At 25.4% G+C, this 25020-nt stretch overlaps 1 protein-coding gene across 1 annotated transcript in view; it reads left to right on the plus strand.

Annotated features, from left to right (window-relative positions):
- Window positions 1–278: 278 nt before the first annotated feature.
- The window catches only part of LOC132929856 (protein O-mannosyl-transferase TMTC2-like), a 285751-nt gene continuing 261009 nt past the window's right edge, over window positions 279–25020 (plus strand). Inside the window, exon 1 of the mRNA XM_060995466.1 lies at window positions 279–300. The gene's annotated coding sequence lies outside the window, so the exon portion shown is untranslated. The remainder of the gene's footprint in view (window positions 301–25020) is intronic.

The raw sequence follows: 25020 nt of genomic DNA on the forward strand, positions 1-25020 counted from the left end.
GTCGTGTTCGTGGTTCCGTATATTTAATATTATAAAGGTAATAAAATGTTGATAATACGTTTCTTAAAAGTTGAATATATTCAACTTCGTATAGTGAATAGTCGAAACGTTACCGTCGGTCATTTTCGTTTCCGTTTTGCATTTGTGCCGCTGCATCGCATAATATGTGACACGAGCCGGTCGCGAACGTTTTCCACAATTATATAGTTGTTGTACAGTTGTCGGGTTTAGTGGCATTTTTCTAGAATATGTGTGATGTGTCGAGTGGTTCTCCGAACGACAGTCTGAAGGCATTCAAAGGTAAGATTATAACATTTATAAAACATTTGATATATTTTAGTGGCCTATTTTATGTAAATTTATAGATTGAAACATGTAATACCTACCTTGGAAAATTAGTACGTTTTCATCTTGGTATTTATCGCCCGAAATATATAAATTCTGATTCATCAACTTTCTTTTTTTACTTGTGGCTAAAATAATACATTATTGCATTATAGCTGAATAATTTTTGCCCGACTTTGATTGGGAAAAAAACTAATCTATTATACAATATTATAGCAATTGGTGTATTTCGATCAAGTGTAGTATACTTTGTAGACTTGTAGTTTTTTTCCAAACAAGATGACTTGTTTGCAAACAAATAAATTACGTTCGTACGTAATACCTATGTATACATTACAAGAACACGCTGCTTCACTACCAAGCGCTGCTTAACTCAGAACTTAACCTTAGTCACGCCCACCGTGCGTGAACGCATGTCATTTTATTAGTAATTGAGTATAGTAACATATTAGTAACTTCTTATTTTTTTAAACATATCGGTTTAGCTAGTTTAGGCGTGTCTCTACCGCGAAAATTAGCAACAAAATATGTAAGCAATACAGATTTTTAATTAGTACAGTAAAAAAATAAGTGGTTCCATAGAAATTGTTTTTAAAAGCTACTATAATAACCTGACAGATAACGTAACGGGAGTTTTCCTATTATTAATTTTTGGGAATAAGAATTGGATCCAAAAAAGTATACTTGAAATCTGATTAATATAGTGTACTCACTACTCTTTAAATTAAACAAAAACATTGGATTAGTGGTTTTAGAGTTACCTGTTAAATAATTAATGAACGTTAAGATAACCGTAACAGTTAAATTTTAATCCTAATTTTAATATTATTTCAATTTTTAAATATGTTTATTGTTTACGAAACATAGATAAATATGTTAGTATGTTATGATATAAAAAGTAACTTGGTTAGATCATTGCTCTTCTAATTAATAACGTTGATATATTTGGATCAGTTGTTTCAAAAATTAGTTTGTATACAAACAAACACTTAAATTTTATTTATTTTTATGTTTTATATGGTTTATAATAATTTATTTTATTATTTCTCTCGGGTCTCGGCCAATCTTATATATTTATTTTGTGTTTGTTTCGTGTAGCATTAATTTTTTTGCATAGACCTACTTGAACATATTATTTATTTTTTGAGTTACAATAACGAACACATAATATGGCAGACTCTCGATTAAAAAGCTAAATACTTTTTTTCATAGACAGAAAAACAAAACTTAATTTTACGTGCATTTTATGAGTACGAATTTTTATTTTATAACTATTGAGATAGGTGTGTATTTAAATTGTGACATTAGTACCGTAATCAAGTACCTAACCCAAGAGAGGGGGGCTTTGGAGCTTAAGATTATCCTTGGTTTTTTTTTTTTTAATTAGTCGATGTATTATTGTAGATTATTGATTTGTCAACAATATAATAATACATTGATTTGTTTCTAACTTATTATTCTGATTTATATTAGATGCAGAAATAGATAATCGAGTAGATAATAGTTGGTAATTTTTGATTGGTAATTGCCGTCCAATTATTTCGTTGAAAATTATTTTTAGATTTAGTTATATGGATACAATAGCGATTAGGTCAGTTGATCGTTGATTGTCGCTTTTAATCGATAGATACGATAATAGTAATAAATTAATAATTATTTCTAGTTTTAAAATCTTTTAGAATTTTATGAAAAAAACGTGCCACAAAATAGTTTTTCTGTCGCAAAACCCGAATTCTAAGTGTGGTATTAAAAATACAATAATTGTTTTTATACTTTGACATTAAACTCAGTTGATGATTTAAATGTATATGATTTAAAAATACATCAATTAGTATAATTATCAGTATATACTTTTGAAAATATTTGCAATGTTACTAGTTAGTATAAGTACCTATAGCTGAGAGAACATTTTTCACACTACGGTGAATCAAAACTTATCTCAGAAACACCAATAGAACTATTCAAAAATCACGTTTAAATGGACTAGCAAATTTTCTAAAAACATAAATAAATATTGGGTAGAGTGGTAGTACTATTATGTATAATAGATACATATTTATAATTATAATAAATAAAAAATAAAATGATATCATGGGTGCGCGCTTTTGTGACAGTATAAAGATGGTATTATATTATAGAAAAACAATTTCACTATTAGTGTTTAGGTTTAACAGTTTTAATAGATAACTATTAAATGATGAAGTTGATTATTGAGGATACAGACGTATCGAATTGAAAATGTAAAACTTTTTTTTTATTGATTAATTGTTGCTCTAAAGTCTAAATGTTCTAATAAGTCTAATATTATTTTAGTAAATACTTTTGCTCGGCTCTGTATATAACTATAAGTATAACTATAAGTAGTTAAATATAATTAGTAAATTGAATTAAATAGTTGTTGACTCAATGGCTCATTGAGTGCAATAGAGATAAAATTATAAAATGGAGTATGTGTAACTGCAGTATATGTTACGTATGTAAATATGTTATGTTATACATTTGTTATTCCTCATTAACTATTTATTATTTTAGTGTTTTTCCAAGTGTACATATAACTAGTATAACCTGTATAACTAATATACTACATCCATGGAAAAATATATTTTTAAATTCAATATAACCTTTTCTTCTAAATAAAATAATGGTTTCAGTTATAACTATTAGTTTAATAGTTCCATTTAGTTTTTAATTTTAAACATCTTGGAAATTCTTAATCAATAAAATCTTTTATACTGTGAAACATTTATGAGACATTGCAATAGTCAATAAGTCAATGCACGATTGCCGTCTTGACGAATATAATAGGTAAAAACATTGCATGCAGTAGACAAGTGGTCCAATATAACCTTTTTTTAGTTAAATAAAATAAATATTCTTTAATAATAAGAAGTTGGTTGTGGACAATCTGCACCAAAATTGACACATGTATAATTTGCACCAAAATAAAGATACGTACCTAATTTGCACCATCTTGGTAGTATAAATTGAATTGTAATTTGCGCTAAAATTCAAATTGATTATTTTTTCTTTGGTATAAATAAGTTTGTTTTGATAGTAAAGTATATTATAAAATATTGAAATATGAGAAGCTAATAAAATAGACTATTTTATTTTAGATTCTGGGATATAATATTAATTCACTAACCTATTCACACCGTTGTATGGCGCCGGTGTGCGTCAATATTTTCTTTAAAGCTACTTAATAACAATAATTTATGAAAGTCATACATACGTTATATGTAATATTATAATAATGATAATACAATAAATATATTATTTTTATAAAAAAATTAATAAATGTAATACTGAATTAGGTACTTTGTAATAGAGCAATTGCATATGGATAGGACGAAAAACTTTTAAATGATTACCAGCTAAAACAGCGAGTAGTTGGAAATCCCGAAAAATTATTAGTCATTTGAGTCTATCAAGTCTCAACATCAACGAAGATACTGATGAAATAAGTGAATACATAGCTACTTATGTAGGTGCAAAATTTTGTTTATTACCTACTATGGTCAAAATTACAAATTCCTAATGGACCTAATGAGTAGACTTTAATACCCGGTAATACACTAATACCTATACAATATTAGAATATCTATATATACTAATAGGTACAGTAACAAATGCAGTACAAAGTTACGAATTATAAATTAATATAAGACTTATAATTTCGTAGTTAAAAACAAAAATTTAACATTGGAATTAATATGATTTGTAACGTCACAGAATTTTAGGCTGTTTTATTAAAATATTATTAAACTTGCCAAATCCAATATATAATTAATCTGCTATCGTTCACGCGCAAATTCAATATTATTATGACAAACAACATTGTTATGCAATATCTGTTCCCCTACCCTTCACACAAGCAGTGTCCATTGCGTCGATGTCGCAGCCAATTTCCCGTCGTTGCCGTTGCGCGCCGCCGGCACTTTCCGACAGGGCAATCTGTTTCCCAATAATACAATGTAACCAAAAAGTTCGCGACGCGACGAAACTGAGACACTCCCTCTTCACAACATTTTCGTCAATTTTCGACACCACCAGCCAAACGGAGACACCGCGCTCAATGCTCAATGACTTTTTCCACGACCACTGACTATAGAAGACGTTTTTCGAGTCACGTCGCCCGGACTCCAACTATTTCAACACATACTGTTTTTTTTATCTCAACCAACACTGTTTATTTCTACAACACTAAACTAAATTTCCACTGGTGCGTGGCGGTCGAAATAGCCAAACACCGCATATGTACCATCTGCGCCATCGTCGTCATCGTCGTATTTGTAATGTATACGCCGTATACTCCACTTTGCCCTCCCCCTTTTCCATCAATATAATGATCACAATTTCCCGATTTTTTCTCAATCTGACTCCATGTTTCTTTTTCTTATTTAATAGTATTCCTTTATCCTTAACTTATATATATCGTACAGGTGTACGTATATAAATTGTATATATATATATATATATGTATATATATATGTGTGTGTGTATATCTAACGTGTGTTTGAACATCGTTCGTACTGGTAACCCCGTGGTTACGGCACAAGTCTGTGTCCGTGGACCCCGTGGAGCCACGTATTAAAAATTTATATTGTACGTCATACGAGGGAATTGTCATATTTATCCTTCAAAGTTTCTTTTTTCTATTATTATAAAAAAAATGCACCATTCGGTGATATAAAAAATATTATTTCTTTTTCCCAACACTTCCCATGTGCCAAACCAACTTAGGTATTATTTTTTTCTCTTATTTCTATACCTAACCCGTGCCAAAGCCAAATATTATTATGTTAAAAATATCATAAATAAATATATTATATCTGTGCACCTGCCATGTGCTAAAATCAAATATTACTATGAATACTATGTTAAAATGTATATCATTTTAAATTGTATTATTATTTGAAAATCTACACCATGTTAAATATAAGCTCATGATTACCTTAAAATTTTTATTCTTGTATTTAAAATATTTTATTTTCCCTTTTTTATTAAATCTTTGGTCTTCAGTGAACCACTGCGTCTACAAAGCCTATAAGTTCCATCAACTTCACTTTAGGGTCATTATGCTGTGCGGCTTATAGGTCACGAATCAAGTGTTCCCCTTATTGGTTCGTGGTTAGTTTTTGAGCGTTAAAAAACCCAAACTCTTACAGATTATTTCAGTGTTTACTTAAAGAAACTTGACGTATAACTAAGCTTTATATGAAGCAATTTACTTTACCTTTTCATTTTTAATTATTTTTCGATTACTTTAACAGACTTTATGATGAACATAAAAGTTTCTAACTTAAAACAAGTTAATAAAAGTAGTTAAATTTATTAAAATTAGAAGTTAAAAAGTGGGCAAGTGGATATCGCTCTGCTGTATAGTAGAGATGGAGAGTAGGTCACTGGTCACTCTAATGGATGTGTTAAATTCGAATGCAATGACAGGTATCATTGTATACGAAAAACAATTCTGAACAAAGATGATTTGTCAGTCAATGATTTTCGCGATTTTGATATATTTCGTAAACATTTGAACTTTAAATGCTTATAAATAAAAATTGTGACTAATGATTTTTTATTTTTTTTTACTACGATAAGTACAATTTATAATAAACCTTGTATTAAATTTTAAAGATTTTTTGGATAGCCAAATTTTTTTTATCGGCATTTCAAGAAAAAAACTTAAAAAAGTCGAAAATTTCAATTGTCTATAAGTAGCTTAAAAAAAGTTAAAATATTTTGAAAATTTAATCGTAAATAGATAACCATAATATAAACATTTGGTGAAAATTTCAAGTATTTACAACGATTCGTTTTTGAGTTACAGCAAAATAAAAAAATCGATTTTGTCGATAAGTGGTTATGCGTAAAAATTCTCGTTTTTCCGTTATTTTTTCAGGGTTTTCCCGACGCGTTTGAAAACTATTGAACATTTTTTACTTTTGATCCCCCAAAGTACCAACTAGATGAATTTTCTTTTTCAAAGAGAGGCTGAAGTCAAAAATCGAAGCATTATATCTACTCCAAAAAGTGATGACAGACACACAAAAAAAAAAACACATTGTAAAATCAATACATTCATTACTCCGTTCAGAATCTAAAATATGCTTAATTTATAGAAAATATTTGATTACTTGTATAGAAACAATGATTTCAACAACTTTATCCGTCATATTGGATAAATCAGTAGTGTTTATCACTATAGTGTATTTTTCCAAAATGGATTAATTTAAATTTTAATAAATTTGGTTTATTCTAAAGTAGGTACATAATAATTAGTTTTAAATCAAAATAAATTTTTAAAAAATAACTTTGAGCAAAGAATATAACAATTATAAAATCTATTTTATTTATTCTAAATGTCCAATAATTATTTTGGTTAGGTATAAGTTGTTAAAACCGAGGCTTTTAGTCAATCAGTTGTTAAAACTATATCGCTGTAGAAATATGAGGTTATGTGTGCACATGTTCATGTATATAAACTTGCTTTGATCAAGTATATTAAGTTAAGATTATTATTTGAATTAATGTTGATTGTCAAAAATGTAAATGTTGTCTTAATGACTAATGAGTAGTTAATATTAAATTACTATATTTAAATATACATTATAAACTTCCTTTAAACATTTTTATTACAGTTATAAATGTTATAATTACTCATTAGTAAATTAGATATTATAACCACGTATTTCAGTCGCCTAGTTATTGGAATTTATGGTGTTTTAAAAGTTGCGTCTAGTTTACAGAAGAACGCGCACGAATGGATAGCCGAGGGACAAGGTTGACAGCTTGTCTGTCAAGTGGTATTAGTCGATTCAATGAGCTGAATAATAACAGAAATATTTTGACAGTTAAGTGTAGAAAACAATTTTATATATTTTATACATAGAGAAGGTTTTGCAATAAGTCTAGTGCTATAGTATAGTGAAATTAAGCATTAAAAATATTAATGTATTTGAAAGTTTGATAAGATGAACGTCTAATTTTTCACTAATTACATATTATTGTATTTAGCTTTAAAATGGTTTTGTGAAACATAATTTTCTAAGTTTTCAGAGGATTATATTTTATATACCGGTGTTATGAAGCTAAGACTATGTAAAGTATAATATTCGTATTAGGTATATAAACACTTGTATTTATGTTTATAAATATGTAATTCATTTTTCTTTACTATACGTGACAGGTTGGATGTATGTATATTGGTTTTGTCGACACTTTAGTCCAATAATAAACTGATACAACTTGTAGAGTGGGCTGTAGTTATGTTTACATATTATTAAATTACAATGTGAGGAGTTAATGAAGTATACAATGTATTTCCTTAAAAAATGTCTATTCTTTTTTATGATAAATTATACAGACTTTTAATTCGTATTTAACAGTCACCCACTTCATAGATCGGATCAAAGAATGTTTGTCTTTCGGAAACAACCAAATACATGATATAAAATATAAATGAACATCACAGTACATAAACGGTGGTATCATATGAATACCTAGTGTTATATAATTATGTGATATGTAACCCAATATGTCCGTTATGTGTCACTCGTGTGACACTGGTTGCCATGGTTGCTATTGCTGTTGTAGAATTAATTGTTTGGCCTAAGTTCTCTGAGGTATATTATTATCTTAAATACACCTTGTGATGTTATTTTGATATTCAATTAATTAAATCTGACATTACATATATAACTAATAACATGGATCGTATATAGCTTACAGTATTAATAATAATAAGTTAGGCAAGTTAGGGTTTAGAATCCATGGTTACTGGTTATATACCAGACATAAATATATTATATAAATCAGAATATTTAGTAAATTTATTAGTTATTGTTAAATTTACTTTCTTGATTTTTAATCAAGTAAGTATGATAATGGAAATGAAAAAAGTCTGAATTTTTAAAACTTCAAGAATTTTTATTAATTAGGAAAATGTAACTCAGTTGTAATGAGTAGGTGGATAATTAAGCTAGCTTATACATAAAATATTAATGAGAGAGATACGATATCAGTATATCATACCCAAGCGGTATAACGATTTGAATCCACAAAAACGTCGGCGTGAACAGTCCCAAAATTTCTATTTTTAACTTTTCTCCAAAACTATTATAGCTATAAAGTTGATTGATAGCTCATTAAATAGAGATTATCAAGTAGATACAAAATGTGAGATTAAAAATTTTCAAAAAAATTATTTAATTTTTCAGTTAAAAAAATAATTTTTTTTTTTGCTAGTTTTTTGATTTAACGTGGTAGATTACCAAAACTGGAGAACAGATTATGTTTTTTGGGGTTTTGTTAGATTCACATTGGCTAGGAGAAGTGCTATGAAGATTTTCATAACTTTATCTTCAATTGTTAACTCACTGCAAAGCTATAAAGCTGAAAAACATAAAAAAAACGCCCAATAAAATGTGTTTTAATTTTTTTTTTTCGAAGCTCTATAGTGAATTAACTATAAAAGATAAAGTTTTGAAAATCTTCACTGCACTTATCCTAGCTAATGTGAATCTAATAAGACCCCAAACAAAAAATCCGCTCTCCAGTTTCAGAGATCTATCTCACTAAATGAAAATGAAAATAAAATACATTATACATACATATTGCATACAATAATTAATACATTTCTAAAAATTGTAAATCAAGAAAGTTTACATGCCGATCTCTGACTTTGCAAGCTTTTTTTTTACAAAAATGTATTATATGGTATGTGATATTAATCATATTTATAATATAATATTTAAAAATTTAATATACTAATATCATTAATATATATAAATAATATAGAATTAATTAACTCAGAAACCACACGTTTAAATTTCGATTTAAATATACTAAAATTTTCAAAAATAATCGTCCTTTTTATAATATGTAAAAAAAATGAAATGTATTTGTCGAATAAAAGTAATTTTACCTAAGTAATAAAACTAACCTAACAAGATTCTATTTCAATAGCTCTTTATCTACATTATTGTTGAATAAAGTGTTTTTAATACTATGTTTTGTAAATTATAGTTAAAAACAATGTATTTTAAACCTATAAAGTATAAATGTTGATGTTTAATCAGAAAAAATAAAGTCGTGTTTAGAACACTTTTTCATAATGGTTAAGCAGTGGAAACTGAGTAAAAACTGAGGTAAAACTGATTGTAAAGGTGAAAAATTTCATAATTTTTTCTCGAGACAAGGGTGACTGTAAACTTTTTGTCCCAGGAAAAGACATATGTTCAACTAGAATTTCTACTTAACGGGCGTAAAACTGAAATCGCCCAACAGTTATTTATACATATTCAAGACCTTTCGTTCGCCGTATATTGTTCCGCTCGAAAGTTCTGCCATTTTAAATAGCCATATACATATACTCATAATATATATATCCTTGTATAATTTACGTGCATTCACATTCGGAAAGTTCTGGAATATGAACCATCATGAAGTTTCTTATCAGTTCTACCTATAACTAAAAACATTTATGGAATATCTGTATTTATATATAAATATACAAATATACTATACACATTAGGTACACGCCTTTTACTAGACGGTAGTCTGGAACAAATGAGAAATGTCACTGTCATTATAAATTAGTTATTTATTATCTATATTAGTTTTCTAGTATAATAGAACTTATTTTTCTCATTTTCAATAAAATAAAATAATATGATATCGTATAAAGATACGATTTTGTTGATAATAAATTAAATGTATCTACTATTGTATTATAAGAAACAACAATAATATTATACACATAATTAAGAAATTAAATTATTCATTAATCTTTCAAAAATAATGGACATTTTTCTGGTTCCTTAAGGATTTTAAGTACATTTTTATAAAATGTATAACGAGATGAAAATGTTTAGTTTCTTCTTAACATTAACCAAATGAGTTTTCAGTTTATAATGTTTGAATTTACAATGATATAATATTAAAACGCTGAGGTACGTACAATACAAACCATTTTTTTTTCATGACGCAAAAAGTATTGCATGCATTTGTTTTACCACTCCAAAAAATTAAAATTGTTCTATAGTATTTAAATGGCCTCAACTGTTTTTTTTAAAATTAATTTTAATTGTATTTATAAAATATTAGGTACCTTCTACACAACGTATCATAAATAACTCAATAAGGTTATTATGAGCTTATTAAATTAAATTTATTATCATTTAAGTTTTTGTTATATAAACGTTGATATTACTAATTTAATTATTATACACAGTTAAGAATTAGGACAAACATCTTTTGTTTAAGTATATCGTACCTATGTCCCAAAAAACAGGGTACACTTTATCACTCATTACCCTTTAAATATTTTTCAATTCTGTTTTCGGGACGTTAAACTAGACTAATGGATCATAAATTCCCATGACTTACAATTTTTTTAACTCATGTATTTTGTGCATGCGCAACACAACTTCATTTTTTTAAAATGGCAACCCCTATTTTTAATATCATTTTCGAATCAGACATTTTTTTTCAAGCAATTTAGATGTATTAATATGTATTCTAAACCCAAAATTAATGAAGTTAGAGCTAGATACAACTTTTAAAAAAAATGTATTAAATTAAATTAAATTTTAAATTTAAGTACGTATGTATTTTCGTTCTAAATACCATTTGATACTTTATACATTTATTATTAGTAATAAATTATTTACTATTTATGAATTATTATTTTATTTTATTATTACATGCTATTATGAAATTATATAAATTACATATTTTATTTAAAAAACATGTATTTTCAGAAAATAAAATTCTAAATTTTTATTTTTTTCTAATAATATTATACATTTTTATTTACAATTAAATATGTATAATTGTCTTGTAATTAACTTGTACTGTAGATTTTAATCATATTAGTTTATGTTTTTTTATTAATTAAATAAAAAACAAATTTTAAAATATTAAATACATTATTTTTGTCAAAAATGGATTCATCAAATTTTTCACCTATATTAATTATTATACTTAAAAAAAATCAAACATATTTGTTAAAACTAACGTAATTTCTGTTTTAATCAATTTCATGTTTTTAATTTATTTTTAATAGTGTAACCACTGTAAACTATTCTGCGGCTAATCAGTATAACCATTATTATATTGTTATTAAAGTTAGGTTATTTTTTTGTTTATCTAAAAACATAATTATATTAATAACATTCTATGATCGTTATTCCATAATATAATATATTTAGTTATCTTTATGTACTTTACACATATAAGTAGTTATTTTGAATGTTTGTTATACGATACATTGTTTTATGACATATTCCGTCATCAAATACTAATAGCTTATAAATTAAATCAGGACCATCCCTTAACTCTCCGTCAAAAGAGCATACAATCCGATTTAGCTTTAGAGACAAAATATACAACGAACTTGATCGGTAATGAATTATTATAGAGAGACGGGTGTGTCTCAACGCTTAACACAGGATTTCTTGTGAACCCTCAGTATTCAATTTTTATTAAGCTGGCAACTGGTGAATATTATTTTAATACTTTTATGATACTTATCAATCTCTCTGTGACCTGACAATAGAATCTAAATTATTATATGTTCAATTTTTACTATTAAAATATCAGATACCTAATTAAAGTTTATATGAAAAAATGACGTACGTTAACTACGCGTTAGAATATACATTCTACGTATTAAATCAAACACAACATATTTTGTTGTTTTTAAAATATTTTGCGTTGTAATATCAGGATTAATGCAAACTTTGTTGAACTAATTTTATTTATAAAAAATAAATTAAATTGTGTTGACTGAAACCTGACATGACTCATTGATCCATTACAACTAGACACTATTAAACGCTATACATTATAAATAATTTTTCTTTCATAAAGAGGAATACAAAATAATGATGGAGTATTTATTTATACTAAAGATACTCTTAATGTAGAAAATAATTTTGTCAAAACCAATACTGTGGAATTCTCTCTAACAAATCTCTGTATGCCAATTAATATTTTATTCGTTTATTGATCACTTTCGACTGATATACGTAAATAAATTTATAAAAATTATGTTAAGTCACAGAGAAAAATTAACATAAAAGTTATACGATCAATACGAATACGTAGATATATCATCAAAAATTGTTTATGCATAATTTATAAACATTAATATTAGGTTACCCATTGATCTTAAACACTTGTGTATGACCATATATTTATTTAAAGTAATGAGGATCTAATTAATTTAGTAAATTCTGGTATGCTGCAAACTGATATAATTGACAACATTTTAATAAGTGTTTCTTTACCTGTAAATAATAGTTTTAAAACTAAGGGAAGTATTTTTTTCTATGATCAATCATGATAAAATTAAATAGTTTATATGTGAAGAAAAATGGTCTTAAATATAAAATAAAATCAATGTTAATGAGTGTTGTTATGTTTTTTAAAATATAATTAATAATTTAATTATTGATAAGTCGACTATAAAAAGTAATAACTTCTAAAAATAAGCGTTTAAAAGATGAATATCAGCCAGCCTATTATGTTCTATATTCCATAAATAAGCTCTTTCATTTAAATGTAAAACTAACCCAAATAATATTAAATTAGCCTTATATTATATAAATATAAAAATAATTACATAAACATTTTAAGACTTACAAAAAAAATATTGAAAAGTGTTTCTTATAATCCAAAATTAATATGACTACTAATCAATGAAGTAACGTGCTGTAAAATTAATAGCAATGATAAAATTTAAAATATATTAAGTAATTATAAAATATACAATACGAATTATGGAGCCGAAAAGGGTGTCTAACATTTTTATTTTTTAACGATTTTTTTTATTAATATAAGAAAAAACTAGCCAACAATTTCAATAATGTATTTAATAATGAAATACTCAGTATAAATAATAATAATTATTACGATACTCAATTAAAAAAAAAAAAGTTATTAAAATATATTATCGAACACATAACTATTCCACTGGCTTATATTGTATACTGTATGTAAGTGGGTAATGAGTATACATTTCTAGATTTTTTTTAAGGTGGGAGTGATATTTAATTTCTTCTAAAGGATGGTAATTTTAAAAATATGAATAATTATAGACCAGAATTTTTTTTGATTAATTTTTTTAGAATTTTAAGAGAAAAATCATAGTAAAATTAATTTATTTTTTTGTAGGAAACAAACTTTTATCAAAATACTAATATGGTTTTAGATCTGGTTTAGACACAGAGGATGCTGTTTATAGTTTGACTCAGTTTATTTATAATGAACTAAATAACGGTATGTAGCGTACTAGCGTTGATAGAAATGCGATAGCTAAAGCTATAAATATATAAATTATTTTCGATTTAGCTTAAGTTTTTGATACCGTATATCATAAAATACTGTTACAACTGCTTTATAGTTAAATCTTTAATTTAGTAATCATTGTCTAAAGTGGTTTAATAGTTACCTAGAAAATAAAATGCAAAGAATTAATATAAATAATGTTATAAGCCAAGAAAGTACAATTGAATTTGGAGTTTCTCAAGATAGTGTTCTGAGTTCTGTTTTAGTTTTATATATTATAGATACATGTTACAGTGAATAAAAAAAAATAGTAAATAACGTCATCCCCCGGTCAATGACGGCTTTTACCAAAATGATTCAATTGTGCAGGTAAATGTTGTAAAAAAACACATTTTAAAACCAGATGTACATCATTAAACGGCCATTGACGTTATTTACCAAGATAAATGGTTAATGATGATAAATCTCAAACAAAACATTAATTATTTTATTACTTAATTGATTGTCTTACTAGTTAATCTAATGAAAAGTTAGATTAGTTGAAATTAATAAAATAGATGCACAATATAAATAATGTATTTGTGGAATTAAGATTACTACAACATATCGAGTTGAATAACATTTCCGCTGTATATCAAACACATTTTTAGTGCTACCACTAGTTTTATAGTTACATCGATCGAAGCTTTGATAGTTGATGACCAGCTATTCCTTGTCCTGTAGCTTTGCGTAGAGTTATTTCCCTATATTTAAACTCGCCAGAATCTAAGCAAAGATATTAAATAATAAACTAATAACCCATTTTATATTATTACTTGGGTTATCGCTAGTTGGGTTTTCGCTTTATCTACTCTCGTCATGATATTTGAACGAAGCTTTGTTGCATAAACACTTAACAATAGACGTTTTAAATGTCGTTCACGCCGATATAAAAAATTAATTAAACATCATCCTCCAACTAAACTGGCAATTGACGTCAATAACCAGAGAACGTCTACATTTACAGCATTTACCAATTTTTTTCTAAATGACATCACTTACTACGTTTACATCATTCACCGTAACATACATAAACTCGAAATATAATCGGAAATTGGATGGTTCGGTAGATATATATATATATATATTATATTGTATACATAGTATATATATATTATATTTGTTTACTTTTCATGAACAAATCATGAACAAATCATGGACGAACTCTTGTTCTCAAACTACTAGTGATTTAAATAAAGTTTATAAATGCTTTTGTGAAAAAAAATCTAACACTAAATGAATATAAAACAATGTTTATAACAATATACAAAATTAATAATTGAATAAGCGACGATTTTCGTAATAATACTATTATTCCAAGAACATTACTATATCCGTTCCTTATCGATCATTAGGCTAATGACCATGATATTAGATCGTCTACGATTCTAAAAACAGACTCACTCAAGCACGCGCACGCACCAATTTAAGATTTTAACATTTTTCCGTTTTTAAAATCGGTACAAAATAGCTAAAAGGGAAAGATTTTTTTAGTTACTTCCTATGACCCGATTTACATTTTAAAAATAGATCTGTATTCGGTAACTTTTTTACTAGGTTATGTAGGAAAAATAATTGATGTTTTAGAACTGAATGCATGAGTATAAAATAAAAATACTTTGATCATTTTTAGAAAAGTTAACATATTTTTTAAGGCTTATTGAAAACAAAAATCAAAAATCTGTTTCCTACATAACCTAGAAAAGAGGATGATAAATTCATACATATTTTTGAAACAATAATAGGACAACAGGAAGTACCTAAACTAATCTTCCGCTTATTGGTCTAAAGCTACGAAAAATACGGAGTGCTCCAACCACCTTAACAGAAGCTTCACAAATTTCAATTAAATAATATTTTATACATGGTTGCATTGATATTTGATAGTAAGACTTGCAGCATACACGGCATGTAAACGTATTAAAGAAGTTTCAAGAATTCGATAGTTAGGTATTATTTTAGATATAAATTTAAGATGAAATTACATTTGCATAATCTAGTAGGGAAACTACGTACAATAACGTACACATTAGTGAAACTCAAAGATTCAATACTTACATGTATAATACGTATTATAATATATTTTGCTTTGTATCATTGTATTAATTTGTATATTAATATTGTTTATTAGTATGGGATGGACTATGTGATAGTAATTTAAAACAGCTCTAGGTTATTCAAAACAATATAGTTCGAATTTGTTTAAATAAGTTTACTTTAGAAGGGTCGACAAGACAAAACTACAGGGATTTGGACGTATTACCAGTTAAATCACTCTACAAATAGTATTTTTTTAAAAAAGAGAAAATAGGGTATACGATATGCCTACTAAATATAAAAAAAAAATTTTGGTTAATCATTTGTGGATTATTTAGGGGCTATATATACTTCAATTTAATGCCATATAATTTAAAAAATAATATTCATTTACATCAAAATAATGTTAAAAATACGGTATATAAATGATTATTTTTAGAATTAACTTACATTTTTAATTTCTTCATGTGTATACGCTTAAAAATATGTAAAATATAGAAAAAATAAAATAAAATTTTCTATTCCAAAATCGGAAATAGACACGATAGAAAACATCAGTGTAAAAATGCTCAGAATTTTACAAACTATTTGTATAACATATTCAAAAGCCAATATATTCCAATAATAAAGTATTTTTAGATTTTAATTGTTGCAAGTATCTATGTCCATCAAATACGAGTATTTTACTTTGAATTTATGTAGGATCTACATTGTAAGTACTTCAAATTTAACGAATACGTTTTTATTGTTTTTATTTAATTTAATTAATTTATGTTATCTTATGTTTATTTGTATAACAATTTGATAAATGTTGAAATAACGTTAGGTATTTGAAATGGAAATTTGTTTAAAACGAATGAAGTTTTGTTTTTCGTCTGAGTACACAATTACCTTGGATAGGGAGAGGTATATAAGTATTATAAGCTGCAGCTGGTTGGTTTTGAAGAGGTATGGATAGCAGTCTTATTAGATCTGTTTCGAACCATTTATCAAGTTCATTCGTCATTCCCTTCAGTCCAATTTCAGAGCATGCATAACACTACAGTAGAAATACGTCATCAGATGGCTAGATAAAATTGTTCGACAAACAATATGGTGTATATTTGTTTTTATGCTATACAAAATAATATATATATATTTATACGGTTTAAACGAGAATAACGGGAAGTAGATAAAATCTTAAAAGAGGCCATATATCCATAACAATGATATAATACAAGAAAGAAAGAATAAAAGAACGTCAAGACAATTTTCATTATTAAGACTCCAATAAAACAATACTGCAGGAAGCAGTGAAGAGGGTAAATGTAAAGAAGAAAAAGCTGTATGGATATTGGCATAGAGCCACCCTGAATAATAATTTTCTAAAATAAACAAACCAAAACCAAAAGAAAAAGGATTCTTTTTACTAAAGACTGCATAACAGATATTGACGTTTTGTTGGGCCATGGACAAAATAAAGTTTTACTGCTGATCGGAAAATGATAAACTTATATTGGTTTAATAGAGATTAAGTTGTAGATTATTGTACATTTATTGTACAAGTTTTATTATTGCAGATGATAGCTTATTATTGGCTTTTATAAATTATTAATATTTTATATATCAATTATGCACTGGTGAGGTTAAAACATGTTATGTATATTATACAATATCACCATAAATATATTTTTATTTATTTTCATAATATTTATAGATATAAATAAAGTAGATTCAAAAAGCTTTTCTCATTAATTGAAAAAAATAATTATGTTTATATAAAAAAATTATATTATACTAGTTTTATTTTCAAAGTTTAGTCATACGCGTTAGCTTAGATTTTTTTGAAAAAAAGTATATCAAGTTTAAATAATACATAGAAATGTCAAAAGTGTATATTTTTTTAGATTCTGAGCGAACGATAAATACATTGATTTGACAATGATGTTTTTTTTTTTGTGAATAAGACCTATAATAGTATTCAAATGGATATCTTAAAAGTTTATGTCTAAAATATGTTGGTATAGTTGTTTTGAAGAGATCGAGTATACTTTTCGATAATTGTTCTAAATGAATGAATTAAGTAGGTACCTTTACAAATAAGAATATGTCTGTTTTCAGTTGTTATAGTCAACGACAATCAGACAATTTGCAAAATCTAGATTAAAACTAACAACGTATATTTTACAAATTTATTATTTAGTATTTTATCGATTTATTCTAAAAAAAATTTATTTGATTTTTTTAATTTTATATTTGTATATATATACCATTCAACAGTTGATAAAACTATTCAAATCGTTTTTAAATCCCTAAATAACTGAGGAATCTATAACAAAAATGCCAAAATTTTTTTTTATTGAGCCATTATTATAACACTATTACGAACGTCAACAAAATATATAGTGAATAGCTCCTTTTTATATATTTTTTTGTTTGTGTGACCGACGAAATGTAATTAGATACATTTTACATGGAGTTATGTGTTTTAGGTATTTTTATAATATGGATTAAGATGTCTCAAAATTTTTTTTGGGCTTTCTCTGAAATATAATCTATTATTACAGACACGATACAAACGATACAACTATATATAAGTAATTTAATAATTAATTGTACTACCTTTCTATGATATTTGCTGTTTTTATCATACTTATTTATTTCACACTTCATAGTTAAATATTGGGTAGATATTTAAAATATTAATGAAATAAAAAAGGGATTGATTAATTGTAAACATTTTATTATTATTAACGCTGTAAGGTTTTTTTAATTATTTTTTTATTTCTATTGTTTGTTTGTTTCTTTGTTTGTTTTATTTTAATATAAAATCAGAGAACTGTAATGGACTCATTTATTCCACCAGTATAGGTTAAGTTTGTTTTTTATACTTTTAAGCAGTGTAAGTGGTGTTTTTTTAAACTGAAATTTAGCAAAAACTTGAGTATTAAAATTAAATACAACATTATGCTTTAGCTTCTTGATGTGTAAATTATAATACATTCCAGTATTATCTTTATGATTTCTGCGAATTTTGGCGGGTTTTCGGGAATTACCCATTTTTATCATTTAAATTCAAAATCAAATCAAACTTTATGATTATAAAAATAAATTACATGTTTTTGAAACGTTTATGATAAATGACAAATTATATTATAGTTAAAATAAAAATAAAAACACAGATAAAGCTATACTTAGGTCTTAGAGTATACACTATATATATATACACATAGCACTATATACTATATTTACTGTTTATGCTGAATACTATAAAAAAAAAAATATATATAATTTAATTTTTTTGTAACACTATTTTTAATACGCTGAATAGATAAGTTATGAGGTCTATAAATCATAATTCAACTAGTTTTTCTCGTTATCATTATGGTTGTTACTTTACAAAACAATTGTAAGTTTGAAATTTAAGGTGCATATAAGATGTATAATTTATATTATTTTTATATTTGATGTATTAAAATAAATATGTTTAGGTAAATACATTCAATTCTTTTTAGAATTTGTTTTAATATTATACTAGATTAGTAACGTATTAATTGAAATGGTTTAAAAATTATTTTTTACTTGACATTAAATGTCTTATGTACCTAATGCAATTTGTATAGATTTTTAGAGTTTGTACTCTATAAAGATAATTTTCAATGGGATAAGGGCAACTAGCCAATACTAGCACATAATGTTGCCAGGTTTTGTAAGGTATTTACCATTTTTGTATTACAACTGTATTTTAACCTATATTATACAACGTATAATATTCAATAACGGCAGTATCAACAAAATATACTTACCTGCTTTAATTTATTAATATGAAATATTATATATATTTAAAAAATAAGTCTATAATAATAAATATATTTAAAAAATCTTTTATTATTACTTGTTACGTAGTAATACAATACATTTTACATAATATTTATATTTATATATATATATATTATACAAATGGTAAATACCTTACTACACTTGGCAAAATCATATAATATTAATTATCATATTAACTGTTCTTAATATTGATATTTGTATGGTCTTTTGTGGAGATTTACAGAAGATACATCACATTATTCAATATTAATATGATCTAGATTTAGATATTTAGATAACTTCTTCCATTAATAGCAAAATATAGTGATTTTTAACCATTCATCATTCTTTTTAATATTTGTATCTTCTTTGAATATTTCTCGTTATATTATATTAAATAAAGTACCTATGCACGGTTTGGCAAATAATATTTTATTATTAAATGTAGTAGGTTGTAAATATAACGTAAACTATTATAACAAAAAGTATTAAAACAAACAGTTGTATTATTTCAATACATAGAAATAATTTCGTTTAGCCAATTTCAGAAATGTACATTTAAAACATTATAATATTATGATTAACTTTTATTTTAATCTATAATTTATGACAGTTTTCAGTATGACAGTATATTAAAATAAAATAAAACTGTTGTAACATTTATTGAAAATTTTCATTTAATCTATATAAAACAACGATCACGAAAACTGAATTAGAATTGAAATAGAATTTAGTATAAAGTATTTTATACGCAATCTTAAAATGATTACCAATATTAAATAAAATAATTTATTAATTATTAGTTATCATACTTTAAACTTTTATTTTAATTTAGTTAAAAGATTTTTTTTTAATTATTTTTAGTGGAACAGGTATTTAATGTGTTTGTATTATTTTCTAAATTTTCTTTAATATTCAAAATTCCGGTAGTTTTTAGCAGGTGACTTTAGAGGTTACGATGTAATAATAATTATAATCGCCTAATAACCCTTAAGTTCTTGTAAGGATCGTCTAACATAGTGTGCGCATTAATCAATTGTGGTTTGTGACTAATTAACGCTGGCCAGCCGTTGTAAACGGTTCGTTTAGAGGAATCGTAGTTTGTAAACTTTTCCTTCGTCGTGACTGGGTTATACAAAGTGGTTGAAAATTTGCAGTCAGCTTAAACGAATTACCTACTAATATTTTGAAGTAATAAAATTATACAACATATACATGATGTTACTTTGGGAATATTCTGGAATGATTGTGACATGGATAAGTTCACAAGAATGTCAATGATATTCCAATATAAAAAACAGTAAAAATTAATAAAATCAAAAATGTTTTTCCTGTAAATATAACAAAGCATAAAATAATTAATCTGTGTTTAATATAATTGTGATAATATTGTACCATGATAGTACAGAGTTATGTCCCGTAAATATATTTTTATTCTGGTATTAAATTTAAAATAAACTATAATTGTACTATAGAATCCAAAACATTATCTGAGTAATACTCGATTAAAAGTGTGCGCACTTGTTTTAAGTCCTTAATTTATTCAACACATCTCTACAGTTTTTTCTTATTTTTGGAGAAACTTTAAATATTAAAGAAAATTGATGAGCATAGTTATTATTAAAACTATTTAACTTGTTTTTATATAATGATAATGATATAATTAAAAAATTGAATAAAATATAAATAATAATTTAAGTAGATATAGAATACAGCTAATTTATTTATTTATATATTTGTGACATTTAGTGAAGTGAGTAGGAACTCTCCCTAGCTAGTGGTAAATTTGTTCGTTCTTAGTTTTAACCAAACAGTGAATTTAATTTATTGTTACACGGGCACAATAATAATATTATGGAATAATTATCTAAAATAAGAATGATTTTTATTTTGAAAATTGAATTATCTTTGAATACAAAATAATTATTACATATTTATAAAAAAATTAAATATCTAACTCAAGTTATTTATATTTATTGTGGTGATATTGTAAAAAATATGGTAATTTGATGTTAGTGTTTTTTATTCTTTTTTAAGAAAAAAGAGTAAATATGTACTTCTTATAAAATTTGAAATCGTATTTTGTTATATTATGATCATGTTATTATGTTGTTAGCTTGTTACTATATTCAAGTATATTTTATGAATAATTTCAAGTGCGTTATTAACTGATTTTTAAATTATTATTGAAACTTAATTTCAATGAGTTTTTTTTTGGTTTTACAACAAAAATTATATCCTCGAAAGTTTAAGCAAATAAATTATGTGACGTTTAAGAATATATTTTATTGTGTTAACTTATGTGTAATTATAAATTATTAACCATGTTAAATAATAGTTCATTGTAAATAATATATTATTTGTATTTGTTTACTTTTATCTGAACAATTTATAACGATCTATAAAAAATACCCAAATATAATATATACAGTTGTTTGGTTGTGGGCTAATACATTTTATATGTGCGGTGGTGGGAAATTTATTAAACAAATGTTATAACAATGTTATAACTTGATTGATGTATACATCAATCAAGTATTCAGGATACATTTCGGAAAGGGGGTTATACAATTATACATAAAGTTTACAGTTAGTTTTTGTTTTAACATTAAAAATTTAAGGGGGAGGGTTGATCCCCCCTCCACCGCCTGTAGACGGGCTTGTTTTACATTGTATATTATATATAAAACTATACAGTAACTATTCATACCTACATTTTTAAATTTAAAATGTTTAAGTACAGGTCAGACCAGATGTAGTTATATAAAATATAATTTTTTTGACAAGACATGATTTTAGCTGACTAGACCCCTAGGTCAAAAATCTGTATAGAGGACCATTGTAATTATGTTTTGTGTGAAAGAGGGCAAATACTCGCGGGTCGATCAATAAACCGTAAACAATGCTCTGTCCGCTCCCTAACATAATGGTATAAAAGCAAATTGGTCGATTTAGGGTAGTGTATTTACCAGGAAATCATAGTTATCGATTTTTTTTTTACTTAAGATAGATTCAAACATAAAAAATTCTTGTGCATTTTTTTACGTGTGAGATAAAAACTATGTATACAATTATGATCTAGATTAAAATTTTAAAATCATTAATAGATAAAAAAGGTAGATAAGTAGATAATCGTTTTACTGTATAGTAGGTATCAAATGTACATATTTTTTGAGTAATTCACCTATAATAATTAATGTGTTCAATTTATAATTCAATAATGAACCATTGCAACAAAATACGATTTTAAGAGAAGATAGTCTGTCAGTCTATACTACTATTAAAATATTGTATATGATATATTTATATTACTATTAATATTTATTTTACTATTAGTAATACAGCCAATAACCATACAGCAGGTATATGCTAAATATAAATATTTTTTTCTGAAAATATTGGATTTGAAAATTTCATTTTATGTATAAAATAGAATAATATAGGTACGTAAAACTGTTAAGTATTTTAGGATATTATAGTATAAGCAGGGGTATAAGCACTATTGTTATACAGAGAATGCAACTTATTAAATTTAAAACAATTATATTTTCAAATATGTTTCTATCAGATGTTCAAAAATTTAAATTTAAATATGTCCATTGTACAAAATTGAAACCAACTAATATGAAGTATTTAATTCCTAAATATAACACTGAATTTGGTAAAATAAACCCTATCAATGATAGTATTAAGTAACCCGATAAAAAATTTCAAAGAAAGTCCAAAGCATAAAAAGTCACAGGAAAAATGTCTGGTTATTATATATATTTTTTTAAATCATTATTTAAAAATATTTACTCTCGTTATAAAACATTTTAATGATAATTTTTAGTCGAATTATACTGATAAAAATGATGACTGTTGTTCACCTATTACTCAAAATCTCTTTATTAATTTTATCTGATATATGTGCTATATGAAAATTAATTCAATTTCAATTTCAAATATCCACGAATAATATATTTGAATTACAACCAAATAACTAAAATTGCTGTTCCTCATTTAAATATATAATTTCGTCAAAATTTAAACTTATAATGTTTATAAAAAAAAATTTAGCCTGCATATTTTTAAATTTTTAAGTAACTTTAATGTCAAATTATGAGAAAATTGTATTACATTTTAAAGTCTTCGTTATAAAAATTAAATGTTTTAAATATTTTTTTAAAATTGTTTTTTAATTATTTTATTATTGATTGAAGTATGGCATATTACAAAAAAGAAAGAAGGGATGTAAATGAATATTAATAATATAAATTATAATATACTATTTAATTAAAATAAAACGATGTGACATTGTGATATGTTAATAATAATGAAGTACCTATAGAAAAGAAGTAGTAACCATACATGTTAAACATTCATCTTATTGTAACCACCTCGACCTTTAAGATAGTATCGTTAAATATTATACATTTTTAACGGGATTTTTAATGTTTTATGTTTATCTAAATATCAAATTATTGTAGAAAATTTCTTTCAACTGGATAATTGATCATGCACGTTTTAAAAACACAAATTATTGTTAAATAAATTTTAAATATTATTTTTAGTAAATAACTAAGATCAATCGTTCTACTTCAATATTATCGTAACACTAGGGGTAATATTATATCTTTATTTTAAAACGGAAAAGAAATAAAACCCTTGCATTACATTCCAAATATCCTCGTGAATGCGATTACTACGGGTTTTCCAGTTACACTCAGTTTATGGTATTTACGTTGAATTTTCGTTTTCGTTTAAAGAGAGATTTGTAAATATTTGTACGATACAGTCTTGATCTTCTAAGCTTCTGTTTTTTCGAAAAACTGTATGTTGGAATATATTATATTAGATCCATAATTGTAAATTTATTTTTATCAGATTAACCTTGCTTTATTAATTTATAAAAGTATGAAAAATCATAAGATTAAAAATTTTATAGGTATTTAATATTCTCGTGTAGAAAACGCGTTATGTATAAGTCAAATAAACGATATCGTGAAGTCTTCTTCTAGCGCCCACAGTTATTATCATGAATATTCAATAAACACGTTATGTATTATTATATTATTGTCGTATCTATTTTAAAAATTGCGCTCAATAATATTATGTCTCTTTACAAAATGTCTATAATATCGCGTACTACTGCAGTCCTGCATGTTCATGTGAAATTGACTCTGGTTGGCTATACTATGTTTCCTCAGCCCACTGTAGAGAAAACTGTCGTAATATTATAATTTAATACATTTGTCGTTGATGGTTGTGCACGGCTCATTAAACTTCGTACTTTTTTTATTATACTTTTGATATTATTGTGTTGTTTTCGTCGAAATATGCTGGTAATGTGGTGGTGGGGTGGTATGAATACGTGCGTGTACATATTATTAGCCGAGCCTGTGGTGTATACTTAGGTATATATTATGTGTGTGTGTGTGTGTGTACAAATACTGAGTGCACGTATACAATAGGGGCTCGGATTTCATCGTTTAGCATGCTCCCTTTTATGTTAGAATTTTTAATTGA

Source organism: Rhopalosiphum padi, chromosome 4 (genome assembly GCF_020882245.1).
Source record: "Rhopalosiphum padi isolate XX-2018 chromosome 4, ASM2088224v1, whole genome shotgun sequence".
Lineage (NCBI taxonomy): Eukaryota > Metazoa > Arthropoda > Insecta > Hemiptera > Aphididae > Rhopalosiphum > Rhopalosiphum padi.